This window comes from Anomaloglossus baeobatrachus, chromosome 6 (genome assembly GCF_048569485.1).
Source record: "Anomaloglossus baeobatrachus isolate aAnoBae1 chromosome 6, aAnoBae1.hap1, whole genome shotgun sequence".
NCBI lineage: Eukaryota > Metazoa > Chordata > Amphibia > Anura > Aromobatidae > Anomaloglossus > Anomaloglossus baeobatrachus.
Window position 1 is genome coordinate 442,337,869 of NC_134358.1, and position 24,912 is coordinate 442,362,780.

Here is a 24,912-nt window from a genome sequence, read left to right on the forward strand (position 1 = left end):
AGTTGTTTGCAGTACCAAATACAGCTACTACTATATGTACAGACCTGTGCATAAAAAATGAAAAGGATGCGCACGGCCCCTTCTTCAGTCTACAGATCTGTTGGGAACACTGAGAGTTGGTCCCGCACTTATTTTATATTTATGACCTAATATTGTAGTCCTAGAAAACCTTTTTAACCCATTGGCACATATATACATAACTGTTTTTCCGTATGTATGTATGTATGTATCCCACTCAACGCTCAGATATTGGTGTATTACATAGTTGGCATCTGTAAATAACAGCAGCAACTGGAGGACACCCCATTCGCTGCTGTTAACTATTTTGTTGCCACGGTCAGTCCCTGACAGCAACATTTAAATGGAGGGATCACTGGTGTACCCATGCACTGACTAGAACCTTGCAACAGGTTACAATGACTGTCGGATACCTGCTGATTTCCCCCACTGATGCTATATGCGTAATCCTATGAAGACCACTATCTAACGCAGTACCTTAGTATTAAAGTAAATAGAACATGCAAAACCGGCAATCAAAGGATTACAGGTTGCTATCCCAATAGGTAAGTAAAAAGAAATGTTAGCGTTTTCAAGTTTATGGTGAAGTCAGGAGAGAGTTGTTGGATGACGTTTTACATCCCCTTCTCTCATTTATATGGCTGGCTTTAGGGTCAGGTTAATTTCCTAAAAAATGAAGGGAAAAATATTTTTTTTTCCCATTGTTCAAAGTGCATCAAATAGTAAAATACCAAGCGACATTAAACACTGCTCTTTAGAGAAAAAAAAAATGTTATGCCTCATTAATATCAAGCAAGCTACAGAAGATTAAGAGGGATTGTTCAATCTTATCGGATTATGCATGAAATGTCAATTGTATGTGATTTAGATAACGGCGAGGGTTTAGCAAATAAAACCGAAATAATTGTCTGATATAATCCTTTCTGGAAACTAAATACTGTCTTCTATCGTAATAGAGTAGCTATCCACACAGCCAGTCAGGTTCCATTGCTTATTTCCCTTAGGTATTTTTTCCAAAAAGAATGAAGAAATGTGTTCCGTTGTTATTGGCAGCTACTCCTGCTTTTCCATTACACTAGTTTTGATGATCGTTCTCTAGTTGTACAGCCTGTACTTTTAAAAGATTGTCATATCTCTGAAAGTAAATGATAACTCTGACCGCTGCGCTCCATCACTCCCACCATTACCTAGAGTAGGGTTCTGAAACTCCCCTGTAAGGGCTCATTCAGACTTCGGTAATTTTTGTTATATGTAAAAAGAAAAACCGTCCAAGATTCATTAGTGTTTTTTTTTCTCAACCTTTTCAAATTAAACACTCCTGGGGCCTACTTAGTGCAACGGTGACTAAAATGCCAGCTACAAAAGTGAAGATTGCCTTGGGACCAGCATTCATTCTGGCTCTGCCTGGCAGTTGGACAAAGGCAGTCTTCTATAGCCGGCATCGTAGGTGTCACTTGAACTCCGATTACTGCTGTTAACCATTTAGATGCTGCTGTTAATCTCTGCATCAGCAACTTCCATTTCAATGCCGATGGTTGTCAAATACTCAACCTGGAAAAATGCAGGCATTGAACTGAAAATTGGCTGCAGAGGCAAGTTATTAAACTATATATGTGCACTTGTTTGATTTCACATTAGTTGCATTAGACCTTAGAGCTACCCTTTTCAATGAGCAGTTTGTTAGGTGATAGTTTATGTTCTATACAGGAATTATCTAAATTGGAGCCAGTGTTGACCACAGCCACCATATTCATAGTATATGGGCTCGATGCAATAAAAAAGTCAGGACACTGAGCTACTTCCCACGTTTCCATGTGGGTCTTTTAAAATCTTTAAGGTCCCTTTACACACTGCAACATCGCTAATGACATTGCTGTAACGTCATCGGTTTTGTGACGTAATAGCGACCTCCCCAGCGACATTGCAGTGTGTGAAACGCATCAGCGACCTGGCCCCCGCTGTGAGGTCGCTGATCGCTACAAATATTTCAGGACCATTTTTTGGTCCTTTGTTTCCCGCTGCGCAGCATGCATCGGTGTGTTTGATACTGCTACAACGACTTCGTTAGCGACTTCCCTTTCAAATAGCTGCTTTGACACGTCCCCAGTGACCAGCTAGGTCGTTCTGCAGGTCCGTATCGCTGCTGCATCTTTGGCCAAGTCTGCCTGTTTGACAGCCCACCAGCTACTCACCAGAGACTTTGTAGCGATCCCGGCCAGGTTGGGATCACTACAAAGTCTCAGTGTGTAAAGGAGCCTTTAGGCATTTTTTACAGCCATTTCATACATTTGATCCTGTGAAGTCAGCGATGGATAAGAGATCCATATTCGTTATTATCTATTAATATCTAACCAGGGCTTGTTCATTCATTGCTAAAGTAGTTGTGCATGTCCAGTGCAGTGATTTTTAGAAGTCATCAGCTCTGTGTAGCTTTCTTTTTGGCCTCATTTTCCTGGACTCTTGATTACCGCTCCACTGTGGCACTGGTGATGGATTTAAAGCCACTGTCATACTATAAATTCCTTCTAGACAAATGAGAAACTTTTCTGCTATTTTAAGATTTCGCCTTTGATGTTTTCTTCAGATTGTTCACACGATGTAGCTGACAATAGATGGTTTCTAGACAAGAACTCCCTGTAAATGAATGCCCAGTTGACAAGTGATTGATTAAATACAGGCTTTCTTCATTCTTCGATGCATTGGACGGGACAGAGATTAATGTGATGCTGGATGGAATGTTTTCATCTATTTTCCAATTAAATGTTCATGCATTATAAAAATGTTTTTAGATATGTCCCCTCATTTTATACAGCAAGCACGTCCTAATTCAGTCATTTCATTTTATATTGTTCGGACTTAAAGGGGTTGTCTGACACCTAAAATGTATTTTCTAACTACCTATCCTTACACCGTAGCAACTATTATCTTTATTATACAATTCCTATTCTTCTTTTATATTCATCTAATCCCTAAAGGCATTTTTTTATTGCACTTCCTTTTATGTTTAGTTTGAGAGGAGTCTCAAATGTGACTTCACAGGAGGATGGAGCTGCAGTCACTTGCCACAGTGTCAATCACCCCTCCTGGAGCAGGACGTCACTGGGGAAGCACGGCAGATACTTATTTGTTTCTAGCATCACCACCCCCTGAAGATGTCCTGGTAGATGGGTGATGGACACTGTGGCCGGGGTTAGTGGAGTGCCAGCATGTTACTCCTCTCTCTGCAGTCACTTCCATTGCTTGTGTGAAAGACGTCAGCTGGGGGTGATGCTAGATGCAGTGAGTGACTCCAGCGCCACCGACAACCTCTAGCACCGCCCTCAAATGAAGCGTCATCAGAGCTGATGTTGCTTACTTACTCTAGAACCACCCTCAAACAAAGAATCATCAGGGGCTGTTATGGTGTCGCTCACTACTTCTAGAACCCCTTATGACGCTTTATTTGAGGGCGGTGCTTGAAGTACTAAGTGACAGCCCCAGCCTCCTGGGAAGTCACATTTGAGACTCCTCTCAAAAAGTCACAGGAAGTGCATTAAAAAAACACATTTAGAGATTAAATAGGGGAGAAGTATAGGAAATTGTATAATAAAGAGAATTACAAAAGTGGTTAGGAGGTAAAGATTGATATTTGGAAAATACATTTTAGGTGTCCGACCACCCCTTTTAAGCATTTAGTCGGAAACCAACATTCAGTACTATAAAATAGATGTGATTTATGTAACAAAACTAAAACTGAATGTATATATACAGTATATGTGTAAACAAGAAATATGTTCTTGTTTTTACAAATGGTAATTTTTTATTTTTAAAAACCCTTCTAGGGGCAGCCATATTAGACATCTGTGTATGGTATAATGTTATGATCCTGCTCTATCTATCTATGCTATTAACATGTCATTAACCTCTCCGTCATTTATAATAATCAGATGATTTCTCTTGTCAGCTTTGATGTTTACACAAGACAAGTTAAAAACCGGAAATGAGAAATATCAGATTATTGTGATGACATTAAATCAGAAATGGAGAATTTTCTAGCCCATGGTGGGGGTTAGATTGCGTGTGTTGCTGCCAGCAATTTTCTCTCTACCAACCCCATAAATTTTATTTATTTTTAAGTGCGCAATCAAACGCCCGCAGTGTTCACTACTGAACTCCATTGCAGTAGACACAACACAGAATTAAGTTCAATGCTGGTCTGTGTTGGCATCAGGGCATTCTTTTTGGGTGGAGTTAGTGTACTTGGCTTTCCAGTCCCACATTTTCCTATGGGATGTATGCAGCAGTTGCAGTGTCCTCTATGTGTTGTATACAGCAGAGTGAGTCTGTGTCTCCTATGTGATGTATATACATGTTGTGCACAATTATTAGTCAGTTTGTATTTTTGATAATTCATTTTATTGCTAAACTCTTTAGATAGTTCGAAGAGAAGCACCTTTCAATGTATCTGCCAAAGAAGGGAAATAAAAGCATGTGACCAAAAGAAGCAGGAGGCTGATGAGGCAGTCATCACCCATATTGCTGAAAAACTGCTACCAGACTCTGACATAAGACAAATACAAAGATACACTAAGTGCTTTGCCTACAAAGAACACTCCAGTAAGCAATCACAAGAAAAGAAGGGTGGTGTATGTGGTGAAATGTCTACTGAGAGGAACAGAAGCCACTATCTGGTGACCAGTCATTCTCTCACGAGAAGTGTGCTGCCTTCCAGGTGCCCAAATTAAAGATGTCTAATAGGGTATCAATACTTTTCAGTGCTACAGATGACTACCCACCCCGTACTAATACATGTAGGAGCAAATGACACAACTAGAAAGGACCTGGAAACTATTTGCAGAGACTTTGAAGACTAGGCCGGAAAGTGAAGGAACTGGAAGCACAGGTTGTCTTCCCAGTGGATGGACATAGAACAGGGAGACTGAACAGGATTTCACAGGTGAACAATTGGCGGCGTCAATGGTACGATTAGCAATGTTTTGGTTTTCTTGACCATGGAGTTCATTACCTGTATGATGGACTTCTTACTAGAGATGGATTGCATCTTACGAAAACTGGAAAACACATATTTGGTAGATGCCTTGCTAAAATCCTCAGAAGAGCATAAAACTAGAGCAATATGGGATGGGAAATATTTGGCCAAGAAAAAGTATGCAGCTAATTAATTCTTTTGATAACTCTGTTATTAGAAGTGTAAATAAAGAACAAAGACAACAAATTAAGAGAAACAGACTACAAACGAAAATGTATATACAAATGCACAGAACATGGGAAACAAACAAGGAGAAATGGAGCTACTAACACAGGAACAGAGATATGATGTCATAGGCATCACCAAGACTTGGTGGGATGATAGACATGACTGGAGTACAAACCTTGAAGGCTACAACTTAAGCAGGCTTAACAAGAGGGGAGTAGTTGTATTGTATGTTAGGAAAGCATATCTGTACAGAAATCCATGCTTCAGAGAATTGTTGCTCTGTAGAAACTGTTTTGGTAAGAATACAGGAAGATAAGAACAGAAAGGCCACTATTCTAGTTGTTTACTATAAGCTACCTGTCCAAATCTAAAATTTGAATGAACTCTTTTTACATCAAATGTCTTTGTTCTCAAAAAAGTATGAAATAGTGAACATGGAAGATTTTAAATATCCAGATACTCCAACACTCGCCGATGTAGAGGCGGCGAGCAGGAGTGGTCCTCAAAGGTGGTACCTGGGCTTACCCTGACATGGCAGGGGCTTGTTTGACTAAGTGCCTACCGGGTAGACGCCAGGTGCCACTTCCAAGGCAGTGTCCAAGACTGTGGCAGCTGACCCCCAGGGCAGGAATGGATTCAGGAATGCACATGCAAAGTATCTTGTGTGGACAGGTGCAACCACGACTGCTGAGGTAGACAGGACGGCTGGTGCAGGTGAGTACGGCAGGTACAGAGATGGGTATGGGTACCTGTGTACAAGTAATGGCACAGGATTAAACTGGACCTTAGAACTAGACTAGACGTAGACAGACTAACTGATCAAGTTGCTCCAACTCTTTCCCCCTAGTGAGAGGATGCCTTAAGTACCTAGTGCCATAGCCATAAGCTTAGAAGCACCTCCGGGAATAGGTGCACTGGCCCTTCAAGAGAGCGAGCATGTGCATGCCCTAAGCGTGATCACCAGGCATGCACAGGCCCCGGCAGGAGAGACACACGTAGGGGACCGCGCAGAGGCGAGGCAGGGTGCAGTCCGGCTGCGGTGCGGAGTCAGCATCCGTGCTGGGGAGAGGCAGGGCAGTGCAGGCACGCCAACGCTACAGATATTTGAGGTGAATCTTTCTCAGGCAAAAGTAATTGGCACAAAAAATTCCTATCTTCTCTCACTGATAACTTTATCTTTGAAAAGGTAGATGAGCGATCAAGAGGATCTGCTCTCTTGGACCTAATTCTTACCAACAAGGAGGAAATGGTTGCAGAAGTAAAGGTGGCCAGGAATTTAGAAGGCAGCAGTCATACTATCCTTGACTTTTGGATTACAAAAGGAGGAATACCTGCGAGGATGAATACTTAAAGTTGGACATCAGAAATGCAGACTTTAATGGACTAGGGTAGTAAAGTTCCAATGGCTGGATGTTCTACAGAACAGAAATTTCGAAGAAGGATAGGAGATTTTGCTAAATATAATTCTCACTGCACAATCCCTAAAAAAAAAAGGAAGAATTGGAAGAATTTAAAGAGACCTGGATGGATGAACATGGAACTTAAACACTTGATAAAAAGGAAAAAATTAAATGTATATCAAATGGAAAGAGGGGTCAATATCTAAAGCAAAATATAATGCTGTCTGCAGGAACTGCAGGGTGAGTGTTAGAAGAGCTAAAGCCAGTAATGAAGTGAGGCTTACAAGGGAGACCAAAAGAAATAAAAAAGGTTTATTGGGGTATATCAAAAGAAAAGTCAAAGATGTTATAGGATTTTTACAGGATGAAAAGGGTGAAGTGGTCAAAAATGATGTTAAGATGGCCGACCATTTAAATTCCTGTTTTGCATCAATGTTGTTTAAGAAAGCAAATGTAACATCAACTGATATTCACTGTACTATCGAAGCAATAAAATAATCCACACTATCTTTAAACTGAGAGATGATGAGGAAAAACTTTGCTAATTTAACTGAATTTAAATCTCCTGGTCCAGATGAATTTCATCCACGGGGACTGAAAGAGATAACAGAGGAAATTGCAGAACCAGTAACCAGAATATTTGAAAATGGAGAACAGAAGAAGTCCCAGAAGATTGGAGAAGGGCAAATGTTGTTCTTCTCTTCAAAAAAGGAATAATAGAGCCAGGAAATTATTTACCAGTAAGCCTTACTTCTATACTAGGAAAGATCTTTGAACAAATAATTAAATAGCAAGTACTTGGATACTGAATGCAGTAATTGCTCCAGCAATTGGGCTGATTGACCGGAGTTGCTGCGGACCACACTTTAGACACAATTTACTACCTCCTAGCTGTGGCTAAATTCAGATGGGAATCTTCTGTTCCTAATCTAATTTCGTTCCCTCCTCGCACCCTCCCTGCATTGTCAGCCTTGTCTGTCATGTCTTGTATTATTGCCCCATAGCGATATTGGTCCATGCCTGCGTGGGGCACCCACCCATTTTCCGGCTGGTGTGGACCAGGTAGAGGTCTCCCTCTGAGTCATCAGGTTATCAGGGCATACTGTAAGTTGGTTGTGTTTTATAATAATAATGTAATAACTAATGTACTATGTTATTATAATTATTCTAATTATGTTTCAATATTTTATGTTGAAAACCCAATAAAATTTAATTTACAAAAAAAATACAGTAATTAACCAGAGCCAGCATGGGTTTGTAGCAAACAAGTCATGCCAGAGTAATCTAATTTCTTTCTATAATAGAATCACTTACTGGATCAGGTAAATGCAGCAGATATAGTATACTGTATATTAACTTTAGCAAAGTATTTCATAAGGTATCTTATGCTATCCTTATTAAAAAAAAAAAAAGACTAAGTATGGGATTGACAAGCCTATGGTTAGGTGGATTCATAAGTGGCTCAGTGATCATCCTCAGAGTTGTAATAAATGTTTGCACATCCAATTGGAACAGTGTTTTAAGTCTGGTACCAACAAAGCTAAGTCTTGTCCCCATTGTTGTTCAACAGTTTTATAAATTATCTAGATAAGGGAACTGTAGGTAAACTAATCAGATTTGCAGACCATGCGAAGCCACTAGTGAAGACCGAGAAAGGATTCAGAAAAATCTATATAAGCTGGAACAATGGTCAGCGACTAATTAAATGGTATTTACAGGGATAAATGCAATATTCATTATCTTTGCAATAAAAAGGAAAATAACATCTACAGAACAGGAGGAATAGAGCTAAGCAACAGCATGTGTGAAAAACACTTGGGTATACTAATGGATGACAGACAGCACATGATTGCAGTTGATGGTGATGGAGTAGCAAAAAATGCAAACACAGTCCTGGCAAGTGATGCGGCAGCAAAAAAGCAAATACAGTTCTTGTATGTACTAAGAGAAGCATAGAGTGTAGATCACGTGAAGTCATTATCCCCTTCTACACCTCTTTGGTCAGACCTTATCTGTAATACTTTGTCCAGTTCTGGGCAGCACATTTAAAAAAGACACAAAAAAACTGGAGCAAGTTCAGAGAAGAGCTACCAGGATGGTGAATGGACTGCAAACTATGTAGGAACATTTAAAGTATATGGGAATATTTAGCTTTAAAAAAGAAGGCTAAGAAGAGACTTAATAGCGGTCTAAAGTATCTTAAGGGATGTCACAGTGTAGAGGGATCATCCTTATTTTCATTTGCACGTGGAAACACATACAGCAATGGAATGAAACTTAAAGGGAGAGGATACAGATTAGCTATTAGAAAAAACGTTTTGACAGTGAGGGTGATCAATGAGTGGCACAGGCTGCCACAGGATGTGGTGAGTTCACCTTCAATGGAAATCTACAAACAGAGGCTGGACAGGCATCTGTCTGAGATAGTTTAGTGAATCCTGCATTGAGCAGGGGGTTGGACTTGATGATCTTGGCGTTCCATTCCAACTTTAGCATTCTACGATTCTATTTCTTGGACCAGTCTTGATATTTCAACTTATGGGCTTTATTCAATGGTGGTCGAGTTTCAGCCTTCCAAATGCTGGCCATGTCTCTGAGCTCTAAACACTTTGCAGAATAATGGATTCCTGTTTCCTTTACGTTTGTTTGGTTGTTTTTTTTTTTTAAATCTTTGCAGTTAATGTGCCTTTTTTTTCTCAACCCATATATTGCGACCCTGTCCACTATTTCAAATAATACTTTTGCGTGTTCTATGATCACACCATACACAGTAGTCAGTGTCCCCTTTGTGATGTATGTACAGTAGTGGTAGTGTCTCCTATATGATGTACAGTTGAAATCAGAAGTTTACACACACTATCTAAAAAGACACATCTGCATGTTTTTCTCACTATCGGAGTTGAAATCAGAATAAACCTTTCCCGTTTTAGGTCAATTTGGATTAACAAAATTATTTGTTTGCCAAATGCCAGAATAGTAAAGTGAGATAAAATGTTTTAAGGCATTTTTATTACTTTCTGCAAAATCAAAAGTTTACATACACACAGAGCACTATGCCTTTAAACAATATGGGACAGCCCATATGATGATGTCATATCTTTGGAAGCTTCTGATAGGTTTATTGGCAATAATGGAGTTAGGCCTTGGGTCCATTAATGCATAGCTTTGGATGCTAGAGCATTGGAAGTGATATGCTAATGACCCTTGGCTTTTGTTCTGCTGCATGTGAGAGCCTAGGATCATGCGACACTGATCTGATTTTGCTATTGGATTACAGCTGCGAAGAAAAAGGAGACAGCTCTTTCTCCCTCTCCTTCGTGGCCTGTCTCTGCATACATTGCACTGCACTCGGATCACATCTGAGTACAGCACGATATGTCACACAAACCCATAGGTTTGGAGGATTGCTGCTGTGGTTCCAATATTTAAGAAAGGTAAGTAGGTGGATCCAGGCAATTACCGTCCAGTAAGCCTGACATCAGTAGTATGCAACGTTTTTGAGGGCATTTTAAGGGATGAGATGCAAAAATGTATTGCAGAAAATAATATAATTACTGACAGCATGGATTCATGAAAGATAAGTCGTGTCTAACCAACCTGTTGGAGTTCTATGAGGGGGTAAGTGCAAATCTGGATATTGGTAATGCAGCTGATGTGATTTATTTGGACTTTGCAAAGGCATTTGATACTGTACCACATAATAGCCTTATACTAAAGGCCCCGTCACACTAAGCAACATCGCTAGCAACATCGCTGCTAACGAACAACTTTTGTGACGTTGCTAGCGATGTTTCTGTGTGTGACATCCAGCAACAACCTGGCCCCTGCTGTGAGGTCGTTGGTTGTTGCTGAATGTCCTGGGCCATTTTTTAGTTGTTGCTGTCCCGCTGTGAAGCACAGATCGCTGTGTGTGACAGTGAGACAGCAACAACTAAATGTGCAGGCAGCAGGAGCCGGCTTCTGCGGAGGCTGGTAACCACAGTAAACATCGGGTAACCAAGAAGCCCTGTCCTTGGTTACCCGATATTTACCTTTGTTACCAGCCTCCACCGCTCTCACTATCAGTGCCGGCTCCTGCTCTGTGCACGTGTAGCTGCAGGACACATCGGGTTAATTAACCCGATGTGTACTGTAGCCAGGAGAGCAGGGAGCCAGCGCTAAGCATTGTGCGCTGCTCCCTGCTCTGTGCACATGTAGCTGCAGCACACATCGGGTAATTAACCCGATGTGTGCTGTACTAGGAGAGCAGGGAGCCAGCGCTAAGCAGTGTGCGCTGCTCCCTGCTCTCTGCACGTGTGGCTGGTCACTGGTTGCTGGTGAGCTCACCAGCAACTCGTGTAGCGACGCTCCAGCGATCCCTGCCAGGTCAGGTTGCTGGTGGGATCGCTGAAGCGTTGCAGTGTGACATCTCACCAGCAACCTCCTAGCAACTTACCAGCGATCCCTATCGTTGTTGGGATCGCTGGTAAGTTGCTTAGTGTGACTGGACCTTTAAGCTCCAGAAGCAAGGACTAGGGCAAACTATATGCAACTGAGTAAGGAATTAGCTAAAAGATAGGAAACAAAGAGTAGTCATAAATGGTACATTTTCTAAATGGGCTATAGTCAGCAGTGGAGTGCCGCAGGGATCTGTGCTAGGACCAATTCTTTTTAATCTCTTTATTAATGACCTTGTGGATTGATAGTAAAGTGTCAGTCTTTGCTGAGGACACCAAACTATGTAGGATATTAACCCCTTAGCGAGCCATGACATACTGGGTACATCATGGATCGTGTGAGGTTAATCCCCGCCCCATGCCATGGGCAGGCGGCGGCGATCCATGCACATATAAGCTGATTTCAACAGCTGACGTGTGCCTGCTAGTCGCGAGTGGAATTGCTTCCACCCGTGACTATTAACCCCTTACTGACAAACTTTGGCAGCGAGATGTATATGTGCGCAGCCATTATTATGACTTTCCCTGTCCCCATCGGAAGTCATGTGATGTGATGACGTGACTTCCGGTGGTTGCCATGGTAGCACTTGGTCATGTGATGACGCCTGCAGCTAACATGAGTCAGTTGCTCTCAATGCCGGAATAGTGCCGGCATTAAAAGTAAAGCAGCATGTCTACAAAGCTTAGCTCTGTAACTGTGATCTGGAGATATGGAAGAGCGATCAGATTGCTGATCGTTACAGCCCCCTAGAGGGACTAATAAAATAAAAAAAAAGTTAAAAAAACTAAAAACCTAAAAGTTCAAATTATCCCCTTTCGTCCCATTGAAAATTAAAGGGTTACAAAAAATATACATATTTGGTATCTCCTCGTTCAGAAATTGCCGATCTGTCAAAATATAAAATCAATTAATCTGATCGGTAAACGATGTAGCGGCCAAAAAATTTCAAACTCCAAAGTTACGTTTTTTTTTGGTAACCGCAAAATGCAATAATAGGCGATCAAAACGTAGCATCTGCACAAAAATTGGTACCATTAAAAACGTCAGCTTGAGACGCAAAAAATAAGCCATCACTGAGCCACAGATCCAGAAAAATGAGAACGCTACGGGTTTTGGAAAATGGCGCAAAACGTGCGCCACTTTTTTTGGACTAGCTTGTGAAGTTTTTTAACCCTTTTGATACAATTAAACCTATTCATGATTGGTGTCTACATACCCGCACTATTATACAGTGCTGGCCAAAAGTATTGGCACCCCTGCAATTCTGTCAGATAATTCTCAGTTTCATCTTAAAATGATTGCAATCACAAATTCTTTGGTATTATTATCTTCATTTAATTTGTCTTCAATGAAAAACGAAAAATTGTCATAGAGCCAAATTGGATATAATTCCACAACAAACATAAAAAAGGGGGTGGACAAAAGTATTGGCACTGTTAGAAAAATCATGTGATGCTTCTCTAATTTGTGTAATTAACAGCACCTGTAACTTACCTGTGGCACCTAACAGGTGTGGCAATAACTAAATCACACTTGCAGCCAGTTGACATGGATTAAAGTTGACTCAACCTCCGTCCTGTTTCCTAGTGTGTACCACATTGAGCATGGAGAAAAGAAAGAAGACCAAAGAACTGTCTGAGGACTTGAGAATGTAAATTGTGAGGAAGCATGAGCAATCTCAAGGCTACAAGTCCATCTCCAAAGACCTGAAAATTCCTGTGTCTACGGTGCGCAGTGTCATCAAGAAATTTAAAGCTCATGGCACTGTGGCTAACCTCCCTAGATGTGGAAGGAAAAGAAAAATTGACGAGAGATTTCAATGCAAGATTGTGCGGATGGTGGATAAAGAACCTCGACTAACATCCAAACAAGTTCAAGCTGCCCTGCAGTCCGAGGGTACAACAGTGTCAACCCGTACTATCCGTCAGCATCTGAATGAAAATGGACTGTATGGTAGGATACCCAGGAAGACCCCACTTCTTACCCCGAGACATAAAGCCACGCTGGAGTTTCCCAAAACTTACCTGAGAAAGCCTAAAACGTTTCGGAAGAATGTTCTCTGGTCAGATAAGACAAAAGTAGAGCTTTTTGGGAAAAGCCATCAACATAGAGTTTACAGGGGAAAAAAAAGGCATTCAAAGAAAAGAACTCTGTCCCTACAGTCAAACATGGCGGAGGTTCCCTGATGTTTTGGGGTTGCTTTGCTGCCTTTGTCACTGGACTGCTTGACCGTGTGCATGGCATTATGAAGTCTGAAGACTACCAACAAATTTTGCAGCATAATGTAGGGCCCATTGTGAGAAAGCTGGGTCTTCCTCAGAGGTCATGGGTCTTCCAGCAGGACAATGACCCAAAACAAGCGTCAAAAAGCACTAGAAAATGGTTTGATAGAAAGCACTGGAGACTACTCAAGTGGCCAGCAATGAGTCTAGACCTGAATCCCATAGAACACCTGTGGAGAGATCTCAAAATGGCAGTTTGGAGAAGGCACCCTTCAAATCTCAGGGACCTGGAGCAGTTTGCCAAAGAAGAATGGTCTAAAATTCCAGAAGAGCATTGTAAGAAGCTCATTGATGGTTATCGGAAGCGGTTGTTCGCTGTTATTTTGGCTAAAGGTTGTGCAACCAAGTATTAAGGGTGCCAATACTTTTGTCTGGCCCATTTTTGGAGTTTTGTGTGAAATGATCAATGATTTGATTTTTGTTTCATTCTCTTTTGTGTTTTTTTCACTGCAAGCAAATTAAATGAAGATAATAATACCAAAGAATTTGTGATTGCAATCATTTTCAAGAAGAAGCTGAGTATTATTTGACAGAATTGCAGGGGTGCCAATTCTTTTGGCCAGCACTGTATAGAATGACACGGCACTTCTATTTTAAGGAATGGGTGCCTTGGTAGGGTCCAAATCCGTATCCAAAAATAAGACCAGGCACTCCAAAATGGATGCAAAAATGAAAACGTTATTCAAAATATAGAACAGTTCAAATATTGCAAGACGTTTCGGTCAACACAATGACCTTCGTCAGTGGAACTGGCTGGGGGAAATGAGTAGATTTATATGATGGCAACAATGTCACGTTTATGAGGAGAGGGATGTTCACAGGACAAAGATGTGAAACCTGCAGGGCTAATTAGAATATGAAAATGGGGAATATACTTGAAATAACTCCACTTAGGGTACCGTCACACTTTAGCGACGCAGCAGCGATCCCACCAGCGATCTGACCTGTTCAGGATCGCTGCTGCGTCGCTACATGGTCGCTGGTGAGTTGTCAAACAGGCAGATCTCACCAGCGACCAGTGACCAGCCCCCAGCCAGCAGCGACGTGGAAGCGACGCTGCGCTTGCACGGAGCCGGCGTCTGGAAGCTGCGGATACTGGTAACTAAGGTAAACATCGGGTATGGTTACCCGATGTTTACCTTAGTTACCAGCGCATACCGGTTAGCGCCGGCTCCCTGCACTTGTAGCCACAGCACACATCGGGTTAATAAGCAAACCTTTGCTTATTTACTCGATGTGTCCTCCGGCTACGTGTGCAGGGAGCCGGCACTGGCAGCGTGAGAGCTGCAGACGCTGGTAACGAAGGTAAATATCGGGTAACCACCTTGCTTACTCGATGTTTACCTTGGTTACAACTTACCGCAGGCTGTCAGACGCCGGCTCCTGCTCCCTGCACATTCAGGATTGTTGCTCTCTCGCTGTCACACACAGCGATGTTTGCTTATCAGCGGGAGAGCAACAATAAAAAAATGAACCAGGGCTCTGTGTAAGGCTGGGTTCACACATAGCGACAGCGTCAATGACGTCGCTGTTACGTCACCATTGTTACGTCACAATTTTCTGTGACGCAACAGCGACCTTGTATGTCGCTGTTATGATCGCTGCTTAGCTGTCAAACACAGCGGCGCAGCAGCGATCATAACGTTGCTACATGTGCAGAGAGCAGGGAGCCGCGCACATTGCTTAGCGCTGGCTCCCTGCTCTCCTAGCTACAGTACACATTGAGTTAATAACCCGATGTGTACTGCAGCTACATGTGCAGAGAGCAGGGAGCCGGCACTGGCAACGTGAGAGCGGCGGAGGCTCGTAACGAAGGTAAATATCGGGTAACCACCTTGGTTAACCGATGTTTACCCTGGTTACAGCTTACCGCAGCTGCCAGATGCCGGCTCCTGCTCTCTGCTCGCTTCATTTCGTCGCTCTCTCGCTGTCACACACCGCGAGATCGCTAATGAGGTCACTGGTGCGTCACAAAAACCGTGACTCAGCAGCGATCTCAGTAGCGATCTCGCTGTGTGTGAAGTACCCCTAAGCGCACAGTGCGTTTTTCACAGCGTTTTTGCGCGTTTTGGGTGCGTTTTTGGCCTCAAAACTGCAGGACTTTGCTTCCCCAGCAAAGTCTATGAGTTTTCATTTTTGCTTTCCGCACACATCTGTTTTTTTTACCTGCGTTTTTGAGTTTAAAAAAAAAAATGGACATGTCAGTTCTTTCCTGCGTTTTTCTGCGTTTTCCCCCCATGCAATGCATTGGAAAAACGCAGCAAAACGCAGAGATCAAAAACGCAGCATAACGCAGCCGAAAACGCACCAAATCGCGGCAAAAACGCATGCGTTTTTTTATGCGTTTTTTCGACGCAGGTGCGTTTTTGTGCGTTTTTAGCGGCCAAAAACGCACAAAAACGCAGCGTCAAAAAGACGCAGTGTGCGAACCTAGCCTTAGTGGAGTCACAGGCATCACTCGAACACGGTCGCTTGTGTGCAGAATGAATGGATGTAAAGCTTGGTTTACACACTGCAACATCGCAAAGGACATCGCTGTAACGTCACCGGTTTTGTGACGTAACAGCGACCTCCCTAAGTCTCTGCTAAGTCGCTGGTGAGCTGTCAAACAGGCAAACCTGGCCAACAACTCAACAGCGATCCGGACCTGCAGAGCGACTTAGCTGGTTGCTGGGGACGTTGATAAGCAGCCTTTTGAAAGGGAAGTTGCTAACAAAGTCTCTGCAAAGTCTTTCACACACTGAAACTTTCCAGCGATGCATGCTGCACAGCGGGAAACAAAGGACCTAGGAATGGTCCTGAACGATTTGTAACGATTACAACTTCACAGCAGGGGCCGGGTCGCTGATAAGTTTCACACACTGCAACATCCCAAACAACATCGCTATTGCGTCACAAAACCGGTGACGTTACAGCGATGTCATTTGAGATGTTGCAGTGTGTAAACCCAGCTTAAGGAGACACTGAGTAGGACAACAGGCTTAATTCAATTAGGGAAATGCATCTAAAGAAATGTAAAATGGATTAAGTTAAACTGTGAGTGGTAAGGAGATAAGGGGGACAGTTGTATCATACCTGAATAGACCTCCTGCAGGGGAATCACAGGGAATCCACCACTAGTGAAAGAATGGTGCCATTCCCTGCCTGAGGTCTACATACTCGCACTGACCTGAGGCATCACAACAACACATCAGTTTTACCATATAGTGAACATGGTGAGTACAATATCCCAAAAACTATTGTGCAATCACTTTTTTTTGCAGTTTTTCCACACTTGGAATTTTTGTTTGCTGTTTTCCAGTACACTATATGGTAAAACGTATGGTTTCATTTAAAACTACAACTTGTCCCGCAAAAATCAAGCTCTTATATGGCAAGATTGATGGAAAAATAAAAAAGTTACGGCTCTTGGAAGAGGAAAAGAAACAAAAACGGAAAAACGCAAAACGCCCGGAGGCTTAAGGGATTAAAAACTGACCTTGATAGTACAACATTACAAAAAGATCTGCATAAGATGTCAGAATGGGCAGACACTTGGCAAATGAGATTTAATGTTGATAAATGTAAAGTAATGCACCTAGGACGGAGTAATCCTATAACTGCGTATACATTAAATGGAAGTAAACTCGGGACTACAGAACAGGAGACGGACTTGGGTATTCTCATTATAAATAAGCTGAGCAGCAGTATTCAATGTCAGGCAGCAGCTGCTAAAGCAAACAAGATTTTAGGGTGTATAAAAAGAGAGATTAGATCCCAACGTACTGTTAAGCCGGCGTCACACGGTACGATCTATCGTGCGATCGCACAAGCGATCGTACCCGCCCCTGTCGTTTGTGCGTCATGGGCAATTAGTTGCCCGTGTTGCACAAAGTCGTTAATACCCTGTCACACGAACTTACCTCCCAGGCAACCTCGCTGTGGGCGGCGAACATCCTCTTCCTGAAGGGGGAGGGACGTTCGGCGTCACATGGCAGCCGGCCCATAGAAGCGGAGGGGCGGAGATGAGCTGGATGTAACATCCCGCCCACCTTCTTCCTTCCGCATTGCGGGCGGCCGCAAGTAAGCTGTGTTCGACGTTCCCGGGGTGTCACCACGGAGCGACGCGTGCTGCCATGGGAACGATGGACAACCGGAGCACAGAAAGAGGACCGACATTTTGAAAATGAACGACGTGTCAATGAGCAACGATAAGGTGAGTATTTTTGCTCGTTCACAGTCGTTCGGAGGTGTCACACGGTACGATATCTCTGACGATGCCGGATATGCGTCACTAACGACGTGACCCTGACGACATATCGCCCGATATATCGTACCGTGTGACGCCGGCATTACACCTCTATAAATCACTTGTAAGGCCACAGCGCTGAGACTCTCTGCAAAACGCAGCATGCTGTGATTTTTTTTTTTTTCTCATGCCATGCAAAATGCAAGTGGAACAGAGTCCTTAATTAAAGACACTCCTGTGGATGTATTTTAATGCACACCTGAAACACACTGCTTCTTTGTGTAGCATCATGGAAAGGTGAAAATAAATCAACCAAACTCTCAGGAAGAGAATTATGGACTTGCACAAGTCTGGGTCATCTTTATGTGCAATTCCTAGATACCTGAAGGTGCCTCATTCATCTGTACAAACAATTATATGCACATACAAAGTAAATGGGAATGTTCAGCCATCATACTGTTCAGGAAAGAGAAGGGTTTTGTGTACCAGAGATAAACATGCTTTGGTCAGACATGTGCATATCCACAAAAGAAGAAAAGCAAAACACCTTGTGAAGATGTTGTTGGAAGCTGGTAAGACTATGCCATTATCCACAGTGAAGGGAGTACTCTAGCAACATGGACTGAAAGGACACTTTGCCAGGAAGAAGACATTACTCCAAAAGAAACCTAAAAAATCCAGAGTAATGTTTGCAAATACACACAGGAAAAATTAATTTTTGGAGACCTGTTTTGTGATCTGACGAAACTAAAATTTAATTGTTTGGCCATAATGACCATTGTTATGTTTGTAGGAAAAAGGGAGAAGCTTTGAAGCCAAAGAACACAATTCAAACTGTGAAACATGGAGGTTTCAGCATCATGTTGTGGGGTTGTTTTGTTGCATGAGGGACTGGTGCACTTCACAAAATAAGAAAGGAGGAAAGAAGTTGTTAAGCAACATCTCAAGACATATGCCAGGAACATAACGCTTGGGCGGAAATGGGTCTTCCAAATGGATAGTGAACTAACGCATACTGCCAAACTTGTTTTTGGAGTGGCCATTACAAAGCCTTGATCTCAATCTTATTGAAAATTTATGGGCAGAGCTGAAAAGGCAGGTGTGACCAAGGCGACCTACAAACATGGTTACACTAGTTCTGTCAGGAGGAATGGGACCAAATTCCTATCACCTATTGTGAGAAGCTCGTGGAAGGATATCCAAAACGTTTGACCCAAGTCATACAGTTTAAGGGCAATGGTACCAAATATTAATGAAATGTATGTAAACTTTTGACTTTGCATTAAGTGATAAAATGCCTTAAACATTCTGTTTCTCATTATTCTGGCATTTGGCAAATTATAAATAATTTTTTTTTGTTAATTGACATAAAACGGGAAAGGTTTATTCTGATTTCATGTCAGATAGTAAGAAAAACATGCAGATGTGTCTGTTTAGATAGTGTATGTAAACTTCTGGTTTCAACTGTATGCACAGCAGTCAAGTCTACGTGATGTATAGAACACAGTCTCCATGTTCTGTATTTGTGTGCAGTAGCTTCTCAGTGTATCCTATTTGATATATACAGCAGTCACTTTGTATCCTATTTGATGTATATACAGTAATCTGTCTATCATATATGAAATATATACCGCAGATTTACAGTTACAAAATTGTTTTAGTTAGTCCGCATGAAAGTAAGGAAGTTTGCAATTTGACTATCTTTTCTTATTCTCCTTTTAGCATTAATCTTACATAGTGTGCTGCTTGCTGCCAAGGAGACTAACCAGTAGAGCCTAGCCTGTGCAGTAGCTACATTCCAGGCTGAAGTCAAGTTCTCACATCCCAGTCAGATCTCTCTAGCCCACTGATTTCTATTCAGAAGTTACTTGCGCCTCTATCTTCGTTCTTATTCCCTGACAATTCTGGTGTTTAAGGGCAGCGTTACACAGTACGATATATCGTGCGATATGTCGTCGGGGTCACGGAATTCGTGACGCACGTGCAGCAGCGTTAGAGATGTCGTACCGTGTGACACCTCCGAGCGACTGTTAACGAGCAAAAATACTCACCTTATCGTTGCTCGTTGACACGTCGTTCATTTCCATAATGTCGTTCCTCCTTCTGTGTTCCGGTTGTTCGTCTTTCCCATGGCAGCACGCATCGGTACGTGTGACACCCTGGGAACGACATAATATAATATAACAATGTAAACTTCATTACATTTCACCAGGATCTAGGAAATGAGGAGGTTGCAGATCTGGGAGCTGCTCAAATGACAAACTGAAAATACATTCCTTAACAATATCTATATATATAATTGCCTTATTCTGTCTGTCTGTCTGTCTTGCTCCAAAATTGTGTCCTTACGGTGACAAGCAGCGGATTGGCCGCTCGCCTCGCGTCGGCTCCGCCCCCCCGCACGGATTGGCTGCTCGCCCAGGCTCTGCCCCCCACACGGATTGGCTTCGCCCTGGCCCCCTGCACGCATTGGCAACTCGGCCACGCCCCGCCCCCTCACAAATTGCACGCTCGCTCTGGCCCCGCCCCCCGCACGCATTCCACGAACCGATACGGAGACCCGACTCCCAGGTGAGAACAGACACACACACATCAGATCACACCCACTCTCACACACACACCTCACACACACATCAGATCGCATCCACATACTCACAACATCCCGTGATATCGCTTGCTTCTCGGCGGCGATACTGTGCAGTGACCTTCCAGGACCTGCCGGAGGATCACATGGCCGGAAGCATGTGGTATCTCCGGATGTTGTGATTGTGTGAGCGCGTATGTGCGAGATCGTCAGTGTTTGTGTGTGAGTGTATGCGATCGGATCTGTGAGTGTCGGCAGAGGAGCACGGCGTGCAGCACAGCTGCTGGGACCGCCCACCGGTGGGCACAGGGAGAAGTGGGGTGTGTGTGTGAGTGTATGCGATGAGATGTGTGCGTGTATACTGTCTGATGTGTGACTGTGGAGCACGATGGGGGGTGCACAGCATGGGGGATGGAGCACGATGGGGAGTGCGCAGCATGGGGCATGGAACACGATGGGGAGTGCGCAGCATGGGGGATGGAGCACGATGGGGAGTGTTCAGCATGGGGGATGGAGCACGATGGGGAGTGCGCAGCATGGGGGATGGAGCACGATGGGGGGTGCGCAGCATGGGGGATGGAGCACGTTTGGGAGTGCGCAACATGGGGGATAGAGCACGATGGGGAGTGCGCAGCATGGGGGATGGAGCACGTTTGGGAGTGCGCAGCATGGGGGATGGAGCACGATGGGGAATGCGCAGCATGGGGGATGGAGCACGATGGGGAGTGCGCAGCATGGGGGATGGAGCACGATGGGGGGTGCGCAGCATGGGGGATGGAGCACGATGGGGGTGCGCAGCATGGGGGATGGAGCACGATGGGGAGTGCGCAGCATGGGGGATGGAGCACGATGGGGAGTGGGGATAGAGCACGATGGGGGGTGCGCAGCATGGGGGATGAAGCACGATGGGGGGTGCGCAGCATGGGGGATGGAGCACGATGGGGGGTGCACACCTCCCCCCAAAACACACACACACACACTGCCACACACGCACTGCACAACACACCACACACACACTGGGAACCACAAACACCGCCCTACACAGACACCCACACACACAGACAGCGCCGCACACACACAACACCCAACACACAAACACCACGGCACACACAAATATACGCACATACCACACAACACACACATTGCCCAAAACATACCTACCCCCAAAACACACACACACACACACACACACCCCACACCCACACAAACCGCGCAACACACACACACAACGCTGCAAACACACAGCGCTCCACAAATAACGCAACACACAAACAACACCGCTCTCACCCCCCACCACACCCAGACAACACCCAGAACATGTACAGCGCCCTACACAAACACTTGGTAACTACAGACAACAACATATATATATATATATATATATAAACAAAAATCATACATTAACTACACAATACGTAAATTCTAGAATACCCGATGCGTAGAATCGGGCCACTTTCTAGTGTGTATACATATATATGTGTGTGTGTGTGTGTGTGTGTGTGTGTGTATATATATATATATATATATATGTGTATATATATGCATATATATGTGTGTGTGTGTGTGTATATATATATATATATATATATATATATATATATATATATATATATGTGTATATACAGTTAGGTCCAGAAATATTTGGACAGTGACACAATTTTCGCGAGTTGGGCTCTGCATGCCACCACATTGGATTTGAAATGAAACCTCAACAACAGAATTCAAGTGCAGATTGTAACGTTTAATTTGAAGGTTTGAACAAAAATATCTGATAGAAATTGTAGGAATTGTACACATTTCTTTACAAACACTCCACATTCTAGGAGGTCAAAAGTAATTGGACAAATAAACCAAACCCAAACAAAATATTTTTATTTTCAATATTTTGTTGCGAATCCTTTGGAGGCAATCACTGCCTTAAGTCTGAAACCCATGGACATCACCAAACGCTGGGTTTCCTCCTTCTTAATGCTTTGCCAGGCCTTTACAGCCGCAGTCTTCAGGTCTTGCTTGTTTGTGGGTCTTTCCGTCTTAAGTCTGGATTTGAGCAAGTGAAATGCATGCTCAATTGGGTTAAGATCTAGTGATTGACTTGGTCATTGCAGAATTTTCCACTTTTTTGCACTCATGAACTCCTGGGTAGCTTTGGCTGTATGCTTGGGGTCATTGTCCATCTGTACTATGAAGCGCCGTCCGATCAACTTTGCGGCATTTGGCTGAATCTGGGCTGAAAGTATATCCCGGTACACTTCAGAATTCATCCGGCTACTCTTGTCTGCTGTTATGTCATCAATAAACACAAGTGACCCAGTGCCATTGAAAGCCATGCATGCCCATGCCATCACGTTGCCTCCACCATGTTTTACAGAGGATGTGGTGTGCCTTGGATCATGTGCCGTTCCCTTTCTTCTCCAAACTTTTTTCTTCCCATCATTCTGGTACAGGTTGATCTTTGTCTCATCTGTCCATAGAATACTTTTCCAGAACTGAGCTGGCTTCATGAGGTGTTTTTCAGCAAATTTAACTCTGGCCTGTCTATTTTTGGAATTGATGAATGGTTTGCATCTAGATGTGAACCCTTTGTATTTACTTTCATGGAGTCTTCTCTTTACTGTTGACTTAGAGACAGATACACCTACTTCACTGAGTGTTCTGGACTTCAGTTGATGTTGTGAACGGGTTCTTCTTCACCAAAGAAAGTATGCGGCGATCATCCACCACTGTTGTCATCCGTGGACGCCCAGGCCTTTTTGAGTTCCCAAGCTCACCAGTCAATTCCTTTTTCTCTATCGTTTCATTGGGGGACACAGGACCATGGGTTATGCTGCTGTCACTAGGAGGCTGACACTAAGTAAACACAAAAAAAGTTAGCTCCTCCCTAGCAGCATACACCCCGAGCCGGAGGCGGGCTCAGATCAGTTTTAGCTTAGTGTCGTAGGAGGCTGATGTGGGCCGTCTCGGCCCCCCTCAGCCATGTTTTTTTTTGCGCTTTTTTCTTTTATTTCGGCGCCGCTCATCACTCTCATACCTGTCGTCTTCTTCTCTGCAGGTATTCGCTTCACTCTTCCTCCGCAGCCCCGTGGGTACCGCTCCCCAGGGTCGCAGGGGCTTGAGACTTCGGGGCCCTCTCCCCCGCCCGTCCCCGTGGTACCACTCTCGGGGGTGCGCGTGTGGGCAGGTTGTTTTGTGGGCACCCCTGATTCGCCCTGAGGTATCACCCCAAAGGGCGTACAGGGGAGTACAGCAGGGATGGAACCTCCGCAGCGTGTGTGATAGATGGGGCCCTGTCACGCTGCATTCTCCTGAAGGGGGCTGTCTACCCCCATCATGATGTCCACTACCCTGCCTGCAGCACGCTCTCCCCCGGAGCCTTCCTGGACGAGCAGCACTGTTCACAGGCAGAGCCAGGGAGCACTGCCTGCACCGCATCCATCGCTGGGCCGGCGCCGCCGATTGCAGGTAGGACCGACTTTCACTGCTCATTCCCCCGGCCCTCTCCATAAATTTAGTCCCCGGTCTCGGCCTAGTCGCTCCTGCGTCCTAGCCACGCCCCCGCTGCAGCGCTATTGGCCGCTGGTCGTCTCCTCTGTATCCTCCCACTGCTCTGCCTCCTGGCTGATGGTGGGGGCTCTGAATCCTCCGTTTTTTTCGCGCCGGAATCCTGCTCCTCCCCCAGCCTCCTCCAGCGTCCCCTCGCCATTTTAGCCTGCCTCTGGTCCCCTGAGGCTGCAGCGCGCCGGCGTTCTGAGTTTTCTGGCCAGCTCATTCCTGGACTCCACTTCTGGACTAGTGGGCAGCACGCAGGACCTGGGTAAGCTCTGCTCCTAAGGAGTAGCCCTCACTAGGTAGCATTCTCTGAGTTTAGGGACGAGTTAACCCTCTCCTGTCTCCTTCCTAGCAGCCACCAGGGAGAGTACCTGTTTGCACCATGCCTAAGGCTAAGCCCACCCAATCCAAGCAGGCCCCCTTTGCACTATTTTTTGCATGCTCCTCCTGCAGCTCCAAATTTTCCCAGGGTCAGGACGCCCCACTATGCTCCGTCTCTTCTACAGACGCGCAGCCTCCGCAGGACTCCGCGGCCGACGTTTCTGATACCGCAGACGCCACAGCGCCATATGCTGCAGGGCCCTGCGTCCCGCCTCCCCCCGACTGGCTAGCGTCCCTGTCCCAGTCCGTAGATTCCCTCTCTGAGGCTTCTCGGACCATCGCGCAAGCTCTACGCCTGCTGCCGACGCTCGCCCAGATTCCCGCAGACCCGGCGCAATTGCCCCCGGAGCAGGTGAGCCCCGTTGCAGGGTCCTCCTCTGCTGCTCAGAAACGGACCCGCCAGGTCTCGTCCTCAGACTCTTCCCAGGTTTCACCTTCATCCCCAGGTCCAGACCGTCAGTCCTCCAGGGAGGCTTCTGACTGCTCCGAGGATGATTCCGATGCGGTACCCCTGCAGGACTCAGAGCAGGCGGCCGATATTCGGCGCATGGTAAATAGCCTGATAGAAGCAGTAAACCAGACCTTGAAGGTACAGGTGGACCCAGTCTCCTCTCAGAGCACCCAGGTCTCCTTTAAGCGGGTGAAGCGGGCCCAGAACACATTCAGCGGACATCCAGAATTCGCTGAGTTACTGCGCAGCCACAGGCAACAGCCGGACAGGGTATTTACCAGCGGTAAGTCCATTGATTTGCATTATCCCTTTCCTGAGGGTCTTCGAAAGGATTGGGCAGGTTCCCCTGTGGTCGACCCCCCAATCTCCCGCCTGTCTTCTCACACAG

General features: G+C 44.6%; 1 protein-coding gene across 2 annotated transcripts in view; it reads left to right on the top strand.

Annotated features, from left to right (window-relative positions):
- Window positions 1-24,912, top strand: part of OSBPL10 (oxysterol binding protein like 10) — a 749,675-nt gene that overhangs the window by 238,509 nt on the left and 486,254 nt on the right. The window lies entirely within an intron of this gene.